The sequence below is a fragment of the Eulemur rufifrons genome, chromosome 27 (genome assembly GCF_041146395.1).
Source record: "Eulemur rufifrons isolate Redbay chromosome 27, OSU_ERuf_1, whole genome shotgun sequence".
Lineage (NCBI taxonomy): Eukaryota > Metazoa > Chordata > Mammalia > Primates > Lemuridae > Eulemur > Eulemur rufifrons.
Genome location: NC_091009.1, coordinates 30336780 through 30345242, shown reverse-complemented (window position 1 = coordinate 30345242; position 8463 = coordinate 30336780).

Below are 8463 nucleotides of genomic sequence, written 5' to 3'. Positions count from 1 at the left end.
TTATGTACCGACTTCTTCGTTTAGCAGGTGTGTGGTGCAGAAGAACACAGTGACTAGTGTAGTTTGGTGCCACTGCCTCGATTCGCGCTAAGATGCCAGCAGTTCCACCCACCACTGCTTTCGTATCATCACTGTCAAATGTGAACATGGCAAATAACTTTCGTCTTATTATGAAAACCGTTCTGACCTTATGGACTCCCCTCAAAACTCTCAGGGACCCGCGGACTACACCTCGAGAACTGCTGCCATGTAATTGTCATAAGGGCATGTTCCCTGCATTTTCAGATGAGGACCCTGGAGCTCAGAGAGTTCAAGTCACTTACCCAGGGACACACAGGCAGGAAGCGGCAGTCTTGGTTTAGACCCGGCCGTGTGATTCCCACGCACGCTGTCTCAGCTGCGCCCTATAGAACATGCAGCGGTGGGGCAGGGGCTTTAGGGGTGTTGGGTGTCTCCTCTCCCCCTTCCCCAGCTCCTCACCTCCTGGGGTCTTTGGGGCTCACCATCTACCCCAGGGGAAGCCTGGGACGTCTCCCCACCTTGCAGTGGTGAGGACCTTGGCTTCTGTCACCGTCTGCCCCCAGGTACCCCTGCTGCCCCTCCACCAGCAGGAGACCTGGGGCCCCTCCCTGGGGCGTCTCAGACCCTGGGGCTGAGCTGCCACCGGCAGGCTTAGTCCTCGAGCCCTGCTTCTTCCCTGTCTCCCGCCCCAGCCCCAGCGACAGCCAGGACAGTTCCCAGCATCAAAGGGCTAATCCAATTTCTTGCCGTGCTTCCCCTCACCTCCTGCAACGCCAGGATTGATGTGGAACCAGGGCAGCCTGATTAGAGTGAAGCCTTTTCCTCCTTGCAGGAGAGTCAGCTGGGAGAGGAAACCCTCCCACCGCCAGTTAACTCCATGCTTCCTGCTAACACCGGCCCTCGCCACACACCACCCTGGGGTTTCCCGGGGTCACCGCTAGCTTTTCGTGGCTCCTGGTGGCAAGAATGGCTTCCAGTCCCAGGTCTGCTCCCCCCAGCGTCCCAGAGGCTTAACCAATAGGGTCTTGTCCATCCTCCCTGCACTCTGGGCCGTGGAGTGGACAATCCCTCTCCCCCTCCTGCTTCTAGTCTCCATCCCTCCCTCCTGGCACCTGATCGCAGACCCCACCACGGGGCCTTGGCGTCAACCCACCCAAGCTGGCACGACAAGGGCTCCGTGGTAGATGGTGAAAGTGAGGAGCGGGCAGCCCCAGGGAGGCTGGAGATGAAGGACTGTGTGTCTGTGACACACGCTTTTCTCCAAATACACGCAGCAAGGGGGAGACACAGGGGCTCTCAGAGACCTCCGCCTCCCTTCGCCCAACCCCCTCTCCGGGGCCCTTCCCTGCCGCCGCCTCCTCTCTCGGGAGCTAAGGTGCAGCAGGAAAAGGGGAGGTTACACGCCAGAAAGGACTTCTTTTCCATAAATGGCATAAAAGCTGCTTCCCCAGTCACTTTTCAGAACTGGAAGGACATGCCCAGCACGTCTGGACCATTCGTTCAGACTGGAGTCAATGGGGAGAAGCTATTTCTCCGCAACCATCCAGCCCTTGGGCAGCAGGGGTTCTCTGGGAGCTCAGAGCACGGGCTGACCTTGGGGGGCAAACCTTCTGCTCTGGAAGGGACAAATAAGCACCATTCCTGGGCCCGCTGATCTCCCCCCATACACACACACACACACACACACACACGCGCGCGCGTCCCCACCCGGCTTGGCCCTGCACTGACACACCTGCCTCATTTGACTGCAGAAGAAATTGAACCTGGGCGTGGGAGTGAGGAGGGGGAGTAAAAAGAAGGGAGAAAAGAGAAAACAGGGGAGGGGGGAGATGAAGGTACAAGGTGTTCCTTCCCTGTCTCACCTGCACACACGTGTTCAACACTGGCTGCTTATCACTCTCTTCTCTTTGTTTCTCCGCAGCTGAGCAGGAAGGTGGGAGAAGAGCCCTTCTCCCCTGCAGCCTCTGCCCCATCCCTGCCGTGCAACCTGCGTCTGATCCCACCTGAGCTAAAGAAGGAGCAGGAGACCGGGGTGAGCCTTGGTGACTTGCCTCCGTCACCTCTTGCAGATGCGATGGGTTGCAGGGCCTCACCCCAGCACTGCGTCACCTCCAGGTCATCCCCCTCCGTCTACCTGGGCATGGAAAGGGTTAAGCTCCTCCCAGCGCCCCACCCCGTCCCGTTCCCCCATTCCCTTGTTTCCCATCTCCCTAGTGCCCAGCACGCAGTGGGAACCACTTACACCTGACGCTAAGCAGCGTGGAATGGTGGTGGGTGAATCGCCCCTGATTGCAATATTCCCTAATTGCTGGATTCCAGCACCGCATCAACCCAATTACAGGGAGCCTTTGCCAGGGTTCTCCACGGCCCGAGGACTCCCTGCCCCGCTCAGAGGCACCTAGTCCTCACAAATGCCTCACGGGAGCTTCCCTGACTTCACACCCAGCCACTGTCCCACCCAGGTCCCCGACTGTCCAGTGATGAGGCCCTTGGGTTCCTCGGTTTCTCTGCAGGGGGGAGGGAGGAAGTGAAGAAGGCTCCACGCACTGAGGGAAACTCGGACCTGGCAGGCAGCTGTCCTGGCACTGGCGAGCATCTAGGACCCCGTGGGCCTGCACCAGCCGGCACGAATGCTCCGCCCCACTGCAGAGCTCTCGGGTGTTGCAGAGACCCAGGAGAGGAGGAAACCGCCCCCCCTTGCCCTTGGGGAGCTCCCAGGCTGATAGAGGAGACGTGGTTATTCTGAGCCTCCCTTCACATCCCTGGTGCCTTGTACAGAGTAGGCGTTTAGTCCTCTGAGCGGAAAGCAGAGGAAAGGGAGAAGGAAATCAGGAAGGAACAGGGTGCTTTGGCTCAGACCCCGCTGGACTCCAGCTGCCCCTGCCTGTGCGGGTTGCCTTTTGGGCTGCGGGTCCCACGGGACTCTGAGGGAGAGAAGCAGTCAGACACCAGCTGACTCCCATTTTCCCTGCCTTTGCAAGGAGTCTGCCTCCTTGGCGCCCCCCTGAACCCCCCAATAAACACACACACACACACACACACACACACACACACACAGGTGCACACACAGTGCTGCTGGGCTTCAGAGGAGCCACTTAATTACCAAACTGGGAGCCTGCAGCAGCTTTGGCTGCTGATGACATCAGCATTCCATTTGCAGTCAGGGCTGCTGAGGCCGGGGGCAGGTTGGGATCCAGCAGGCGCCCCACCACTGACTCTAGTCTGCCCTCCGCGGCTCCTCCCTACCCCCTTCAGACCAGGTGCTCCCGAAGAAGATGCCAGAGCCCATATGGAGAGGCCCAAGGAAACCCAGCACCAGGGAGGGGGAGCTGATGCAATTTCCCCAAGGGATCACTGCCTAATTTTTTAGAAATCTGCCTGATTTCAATCACTCAGTCTCCCGCTCATACTCGACCCGCTAACGACCTCATCCCCACGGACCTCACCGCGTGTGCGCCGGCTCCACGCTGCAGGTGGAGCAGGCAGGGAGGGGCCTGGAGAGAGGAGAGGAAGAGCTCTGGCCAATCAGCTCCAGTGGCCTGGGAGCCCCCAAAGTGCCTACATCTGGAGATTCTGAACAAGTCACGTAACTTCTCTGGGCCTTTGCCTCGTTCTTGTAAAATGGGGAAGTGATGGGGGCCACGAGACCCCAAGGTGGCACTGAGGGCCGCAGTGAGGAGTGAGGTGAAAGGCCTGTCGGAACGGCTTTATCAGGGAGCGGGGGTGGGGGGGCCGGGGTGGCAGGAGAGTCCGTGTGCGCCCCCCCCCCCGCCATGCTCCCAGCCATGGGCCACCCCCACCGCGACTGCCTCATTCCTGCCTGATGGGAGCAGTGCTGACAGCAAGAGCTGAAGCCCGAGGTGCCCACGTGAGGCGGACGAAGAAGGGCCTCCCCTGACTTTACAACAGCAGAGCAACTCCCCTTTCTTTCTTGCCCCAGACCCCAAGATTTGGGGACTCCTTGGTAGCATCAAATACTCTGAGGTCCACTGGCCATTTGGTGTGGCCACTCATGTCCTACTTTCCCAGGTGGCAAGCTCTGGACAGAGCCCCCAGAGTCCAACCCCTTCATACCCAGCATTCGGTCCGGTGGGGACCCTGTGTCTGGAAATTATCCAGGGAGGAAGATTTGTAACATCTCTTGCTTACCAGGGACTTGGGGAGTCCTTCCTGAGGGTTAATTTAGACCCGGCCTCATTAGGCGAGGGGGCCGGCAGCGGGGTGCTCCCTGTGGTCCGCACTCACCATGACTGGTCAGGTCCCTCTAGGCCTGGATCCAAATTTATCCATCACTCGCACTACTTCCTTGAACTGTCAGTGCCAGGGATGAAAATGAAAGATTGCTGGGACAAATCCTTCCCAGAAATCACGCTTTGGCAAGAAACGACTCATTAGGCATAAAGAACTGTCTGAGAGTCAGCGGGATGAAGTGCCGGAATGACCAGCACAGAAGTTACAGCAGCTCCTTCCCCTGAGTTTTTACCAACAAACCAGGTGGGCGATGCACCCTGTACCTGGAGAACCCAAGAAAGGGTCCTGTTGGTGGGCAGGAAAAGGGCTGTGAGGAGCCCACAGGCCACCTCATGATGGGAATCTCTTACGTGGCACTGCCCACATGCCAGGCACTGTTCTAAACACTCCATGGATTAATTTGTTTAATCCGCGCCAGAAACAACCCATGTCATAGATATGAATTTTAGCTCCATTCTACAGATGGAAAGACTGAGAAACAAAGCATGATTAACTTGCCCAAAGTAAGAGCAAGTGGCCGAAGCAGGATGGACCCAGGCAATCTGGCTGTAGTTACTACATTATCTCTTAAAAATATCTCCATGGCTTGACATTTCTCCAGTGAAACTGTATCATTCCCCGTGGGCTTCCTGACCCCAAGAGGTCCAGGACTGAACCCCAGCTCCTCTGCCCCGGCCTCTCTGACCTGGTGGAGGAGGAATAATCAGTGTGATGCCCGTGGATGGACGATGCATGTGGAGAATTCACAGTTGCATCTGGCGAGCGGGCCAGGGGCGATTTTTAAGACAATATGAATAGTTATCATTTATACAGTACGACCCTGTGAGGTGAGTATTGATACCTCTGTTTTACAGAGAAAACTCCTTGCAGACCATGCCAGCCATACGCTCTCGAGGCATCCTGTATACCTTCTAACGCTTGTCCCACTTGTGATGTGTCTTTACGTAATTCTCTGTTGAACTGCGTGGCATTCACTAGATCCTAAGTGCCACGAGGGCAGGAACCAGGTCTAGGTTTTGGCCTTTTGTGATTCAGACCTGGTGAGCAGGAAGTGGTGTGTTTTGCTCCTACCTGAATCTCCATCGCCTCGCAGAGCTCTGGCACATGGCAGACTCTCAAAAAGTCACAGCTGAGTGAACGTGGAAACTGAGGCTCAGTGTGCCTAAGTAACCTGCCTGGGCCCACAAGAATGCAAAAGCCACAATGGCAGGGATTTTCGTCTGCTGTGGACACTCCCCTAGAACAGTGGCACATAGGAGGTGCTCACCAATAAAATACTTACTGTGAATAAAGTCACACACTTTGTAATTAGTGGCCCTGGGATTTGAACCCAGGCCTGTCTAGCTTCTGGCCTGTGTGCTTTGGTGCTTCCTATGTTACCCACTGGATCAGTACCCTGTGTTGCTCCCCATGGCCTGCCACGCTAGTTCTTAAAGAGCATCCCCACCGCCCTGAACCTTCCGTTTCTGGCTCAGGGAAAGCAAATCTAGCTTCACTCAGAGCCTGCCTAGACCAGCAGAGTCCACACAGCAACTCCCACAGCCGAGTGCAGCAGCATTTCCACTCATCCGCAGCCTTTGGGCAAACACGCGGCCACTTCTGTCCAGGGATGGGCATGAGGAGCCATTCTTCCAGCTCACTGAGCCCCAGTTCCTCCCCCTCCATCCTCACTGTCCTTCCTCACCCCTCCTTCCAGCCCACTCGCTGCCCCTCTCCCCACTCTGCCCTGAGAGGGCTGCACAGGCTTGGTGGGGAAGAAAGACGAGACCCGAGACCCGAGACCCGGCTAAGATAGGGCAAAGTCCAGGCAGAGGTAGAAGGGGCCACTCACGGTCAGGTTTGCCTAAGGGCTGGGGAATACTGGGGTGGCCTGGCCCCCGGGACTTAGGCAGAGAAGAGGCTCCCCCAGCCATCTTCAAAGCCCACACCCCCCCCCCCCTAGGTCTCCGCAGTGGCAGGGACAGCTCTATCACACCTGCACGGAAGCTGCCCAGCTGCAGAGTGAGGTCAGGAGAGCCCAGACTCAGCCCAGAAAGGGGCTGCCTCATCCTACCAGCTCCTCAGCCCCGGGATAAAACCAACTCCAGTCAGAAGATGAAGCCGGTTGCAAGCTCCTCTGTAGGGAAAGGACAGTGTTTACAAAAACCAACACCTTTCTCTTCCCCTGGTCCTGTTCTGTGGGTGTCAGGCCCCAAAACTGAAAAAAGAAATGTGTTTGTATACACTCGCCCACTCCTCCAAAACTCCCAAGTTGCCTGGAAAAAGCTCCTAGACGGCTGCACAGAGCCACAGAGCCGGCTCACAACAGAGTGGTCTGGTCTCTCCTCCCCCAGGGGATGGCGGCCAGGCCACGTGAGGCTATAATTGGAACACTCACCTCTGCCTCCCTCCTCGGCTTTCCTGGAGCTCCCCTCACTCCTCCTTGGGCATGGTGGGGAGGGGACAGGGTGAGGGTCAAGCCTAAGGGGTCCCCCAAAAAGCCAGGCCTCTGGGGGGGAGCCCTAGAGGATGAAGCCAGGGACCTGTCTGGGAGCCAAGAAGGGCAGAGGCATGCCACCCTGAGCAGGGGGAGCCCGGGAGTGGGGGTTTAGCTGGCACTGGACGTTCCCTGGCGCCGTGGGGAGGAGAAGGGTCGGGGCTGGACTTCCTAGGCCAGGCCGCAGTGTGCCTGGCGTGGACCCCTGACGCTGACTCACCCCTGGGGCCCTGACACACGCTGCAGCTGACAGTGCCTGCCAGGCCACCGCTGACAGGACCAGGACGCCAGGCACGTCCCACTGCATCAGAACTGCCCTGCCCCCACCCACCTGCCCCTCTGGCCTGGCCTTAGAGGCTTTGGGAAAGGCTGTTTTTTTTTAGCACCTCTTCTGGGTGCAGAGATGTTTCTAGTAGCCCAAAAGCTGACCTTGGACCTGAGTGGGAAAAGAGGGCTGGAAGGATTAAGGGCAGCCCTGCTCCTCATTGCCACGCACTCTGACCAGCACTGGATAGGCTCTATTGCCCATGGGAGACGCCCCTCAGGGCAGGCACTCAGGGAGGGGAAAGGCACCCTCCTGCCCTCCAGGTCAGACCCCAGGCCACCTTCCCGGCTTCCCGGGCACCCCTAGACCCTAAGGACTTCCTTTTCCTCGTGCCTCCCTCATTCCACCCTGGGCCCACCCACCCATCACCACGAGCCTCCGCCCTTCCCTCCTGGCCGCAGGGGCCCCTCCTGGGCCCTGCCTCCTCTGTCCTGGCATTTCTTCTTCCCGCTGCCCGGGTAAGAGCACCGACTCCTCCAGCTCCGCAGGGAGTGGGGGGAGGATGCGGCAGAGGGAGAGACCCGCACACCCCGAGGGCTGGGGTGTCCCGCAGGCACCTGTGGAACGTGGGAATGAAAAAAGGAGGAGAAAGGAGGCTGGGGGGCCTGGGTTAGTGGGATGGCGAAAGGGTAAAACTCCTCATTTTAGTTAAAAAATGAAAATCCTGTGCCCTGGGGGAGGGGACGGGAGCAGGGGGAGAGGAGATCCCAAGTCCAGAAAGGGGAGTGGGGCTGCCCGCGCTGGACGGCCGAGAACCCAGCGCCGACCAGGGCTGCCGCAGGGACGGGGCGTCCTCGCTCTGCTGAGTCATGAGATTTGGAGACAGGCGAGGGGCGCCTCCACCCCCTCTCTCGCGTCCCTGTCCCCGCTCCTCCTGACCCTCACTTCCAGGCACTCCCTGAAGCCTGTCTCCCCCCAGCCTCTCCCCCTCCAGGGTCCCTGGCCCCCAGAGCTTGCGGAGGACCCTCCCCTCACCTCCCACGACGACAGGGCCAAGGGTCCCCACGGCTTGAGGCGGGGGCAAAAGAACCTTCATTGGGGATCGCTCGGGCGGGCGCGGGGTGGGCAAGACGCGAGCGGCGGGGAGGGCGGGGAAGGGCTCGCGTCCCCAGGACAGCAGAGAGGGGCGCGGGCGCAGGGGACGACGGCCAGTCCCGCTCCACTGCAGCTCCGCGCCGGGAGACCGCGGGGGAGACCTGCCGCCCGCTCCGCCCCGATCCCGCAGAGGAGCCGGCTCCTCGCCGCTCTGGCCGGGCTCCCCCAAACGAACCTTCCAGCTGGGCGCATCCAAACTCCCCCGAAGGACGGGGCGGGCGCCCGGGCCCCTTGGCCTCAAACTTCCCCGGCACCACTCGTCTCCCCGGAGCCACCTCCCTCCTCGTGGCCCCTC